Source organism: Symphalangus syndactylus, chromosome 7 (genome assembly GCF_028878055.3).
Source record: "Symphalangus syndactylus isolate Jambi chromosome 7, NHGRI_mSymSyn1-v2.1_pri, whole genome shotgun sequence".
NCBI classification, from domain to species: Eukaryota; Metazoa; Chordata; class Mammalia; order Primates; family Hylobatidae; genus Symphalangus; species Symphalangus syndactylus.
In genome coordinates, this window is record NC_072429.2 from 66,542,384 (window position 1) to 66,546,184 (window position 3,801).

The 3,801-nt window shown below is 44.0% G+C and overlaps 1 non-coding gene across 1 annotated transcript; it reads right to left on the bottom strand.

The window, feature by feature from the left end:
• Nucleotides 1-3,365: 3,365 nt before the first annotated feature.
• Nucleotides 3,366-3,510, bottom strand: LOC129487081 (small nucleolar RNA SNORA7). Its single transcript, XR_008659207.1, has one exon. It is a non-coding gene; the product is annotated as a small nucleolar RNA SNORA7 (small nucleolar RNA).
• Between the last annotated feature and the right edge of the window lie 291 nt (nucleotides 3,511-3,801).

Genomic DNA, 3,801 nt, shown 5'->3' on the forward strand with positions numbered 1-3,801 from the left:
ACAATCCAATCAAGTTGACACTCAGTATTAACCATCACAACATCAGATTATATTTGGTATTTCGAAGGCAGCTGCCTGTGAGACAAAAACATTGTTTCTCACCTCATTTAGTAGCCCAACATACAGCACATCGAATTGAAGTGGAATGACTCAGAAATAGACAAACTTAATTGGTGTGCTCTGACAGGTTCTACTTTGACTTTGCATAATTTGCACAGCAGCCCTGTTTGTCAAGTCTATCATGAAGACTAGTTCAAACAGACAAAAAGAGACTGGAATCAAGACGGTCAACTAGACACAGGTAGTATATCTCTCCTCCGGGAGAAGAGCCAACATAGTATGTAGACGCTCACATTTCAAACAGATTAACAAGAAACAAATGCTTGGATTTGGCAGAGAAGATATGGAAGTGCCAGAATTAACGAGAGGGTTCAGAGTAGCTTGCCCAGCTGGGAACTTGCTGAGACCTGAACGCAGCTTTCGGATACAGGAAAGCAGTAAGAGAGAAATCCCAGAGCTCTGAAGTGGGCCTTAATGATTTTGGCTATGGGAGAAACCCTTGATGACTAGAGCCTCATGTCTGACATAAGGAGCTGTCTAAGGTTTTCACAGAGTGTTGGTCCAGTAAGGGAATCAACAAAGAATCCTGCAGTCACCGAAGCCTGGAGCAGCCACAGCTGGGAGACATTTTGAGAGCCCAAATACCAGGAATCTACAGATCCAGCTGCAGCTGCTGCCCTGCTGGAGGGAGGAAGAGGAGAGAATGGGTGCACCCATGCAACCCTGGATGAGTACTTACTACAGTGCTATGAGCTGCTGTTGAGACTGAGATGGGAGTGGATTGCACACCCTACAGTTTCTTGCCCACACTGCTTGCCTGGGTGGTGCCCCATCCTTTATAGCCCCAGGCCAAGGTGCTATTTTGAGAGTTTAATTCTAGGCTGAGCTCCACACTTGGCCTGAGTTTGGGCTGATATGACTGTAGCCACTGCCCAGCCAAGAGCCCACAGAAAAATCAGGCCATCCCATGTATACCTAGGAAATACCCTCTTCTCCGCAACAGGCTGCTGTGAGATTGAGACCCAATCAAAGTCCACTCTTCATAGCTTGTTGCTATGAAGAAGACACACTACTTGCTGAAGTGATGCTCCACCCTCCTGGGTTGCAGGCCTAAGGTATCATTTTGAAAGTTTAATGCTGAGCTGTATATCATACTCTGCCTGAGCTTGGGCTGAAATGGCTACATCTGCTGCCCAGCCAAGGAGAGGCAGGGAAGCCAGGCTCTCCTACACCTACCTAGGACAATACCCAGTGCCCTGCTAGGGGCTGCTGTGAGACTGAGACTCGAGTGGACTGCACTCTTCACAGCTTGTTGCTCACATTGCTTGCCTGAGAGGGGTTCCACCCTCTCTGGTTACAAGCCCACAGCTGGCAAGGCACCATTTTGAGAGTTTAGAAGCATTGCTAACCTGGTGACCACAGCTGGCATTGCTGTCTTAGGCCATAGATTCAGGTGCTTACTCTGGGACAGGGGAAAGGCCCCCACAGCCAGAACTGAATGTCAACTGTGGAAAGTGCCCCAGTAGTAGGCAGTGGGATTGGGATCTCTCCCATCTCAGTACTGGAGTGGAAGGAGAGTTCCTGATGCTGAGGTTTATTCCAGGCAGTAAGACATGCAGCCAGGGACAGCTTTATGCACCCAAACCTTCTCCTTTGATCAATTAGAGGACAGTACCACACCAGCTATGAGGAGTGGGAGGCAAACCCTACTCTGTTGGAGATATAACTCTTGGAACAGAACACCCCTAAGGGAGGCAGGAGTACAACGTGCCAAAGCCCACCTCAGGTCAAAGGAAATGCAAGCACAGCACCAGCAGCTAAAGACAGCACCACCAAAGCCCAGTAATAACTGTGGAGCAGGAGTCACTTCTGACCCCCACAAATTCCCTCATAGTGCACTGTCGCAGATTCAGCTGCAACTCCTCTTGTCAGGGCCCAGGGAACATGGGGTGAAAGAGTTCCCTTTTGGGCTTCTCCAGTGGCTCCACCCTGAAAGAAGGCAAATGCTTTCTGAGGGAGGGCGCTTTTTATGCTTCTTCATTGCCTCCACACCCACCCCTACCTGTTGGCTCTTACTGCGAAGCGCTGTCTACCGCAGTGCAGCCTGAATTACACAAACAAGCAAATTACATTGCTGCAACAGGTGATGTCTGAGAATGCCACTGCACAAGTCTAACTGCAACCGTGGAATCCACACAGAACCTAAGCACCCTGCAAGCACTGAGAAATGAAGCTAATCAATCGTATACAATATATACCACTGTCATACGCCCAAGAAAAAAAGCAAAAAAAATCAAGAAGCCCCATCCAAACAATAATGAATTGGCTCTTTCAGATGAGAAGAAACCTGTGCAAAGAACTCAGACACTACAAAAAGCTAAAGTGTTTTGTCACACTTGAAGCCTTCCACTAGATCCCATTTAATAGATTCTAACCAGAATGAAATGACTGAAATGACAGATACAGAATTCAGAATATGAATGGCAAAGAAACTCAAGGAGATCCAAGAGAAATCTGAAAATCAAAACAAAGAAGCCAGAAAAAATGATCCAGAAACTAGAAAAAAAAATGAAAGATGACATAGCTATATCAAGAAATAACCAAACAGGAGTTCTGGAATTGAAAAATTTATTTCAGGAATTTCAAAATACAGTTGGAAGACTTAACAGCAGAGTAGACTAAGCAAAAGAAAGAACTCAAAAGCCAGTCCTTCAAAATGACAAAGGCAGAAAAAAATAAGAATTTTTAAACATGAACAAAACCTTCAAGAAATACAGGATTATGTAAAGTTGATAAAATCAATGACTTGCTGGCATTTCTTGAGAGAGAAGACAAATAAGGGAAATTGGAAAACATATTTGAGGAAATAATTCAGGAAAATTTTCTGAATCTTGCTAGAGAGGACACCATGCAGGTATAAGAAATCCAAAGAACTTCAGTGAGATACTATACAAGATGATCATCTCAAAAGCACATAATGATTAGACTATCTACGGTCAATGAAAAGAAAAAATTCGAAAGGCAGCTGGAGAAAAGGGTAATGTTACCTATAAAGGGAAGATTGTCACACTAACAGAATTCTTAGAAAAAGTTACAAGCCAGAAGAGACTGGTGGCCCATTTTAACATTCTTAAAGAAAAGATATGCCAGCCAAGAATTTGATATCCCACCAAATTAAGCTTTATAAACAAAAGGGAAATAAAATATATCTCAGGGAAGCCATTGCTAAGGGAATTTATCACTACCAGACTGGCTCTATAAGAGATGCTTAAGGGAGTTCTTTTTTGTTTGTTCATCTGATTTGACATTGTTGCAGAATGTCTTCCAGTTGCCAGATCTGGAGCAAGCTGGGAATGGAATGAATGCCTCTGCTTTCATGCAGGTTTGCCTTCCCTTCCTTCTGAAGGTGGCAGAATACTGGGCACTCTCCAGACACAATCCCAGGAGATTAAGAGTTCTAAACATGGAAATGAAAGAACAATACTTGCTACCGTAAAAGCACATGCAAGCACATAGCCCAGAGACCCTGTAAAGCAACTACACCACCAAGACTACAAAACACATAGCTAACAACACCATGACAGAAACAAAACCTCACATGTTCATATTGATCTTGAATATAAATGGCCCAAACACTCCACTTAACAGACACAGAGTGGCAAATTGGATTTAGAAAACAAGACCCATTCTTCTGCTACCTTCAAGAGACCCATCTCACATGTAATAATACCCAAAGGCTCA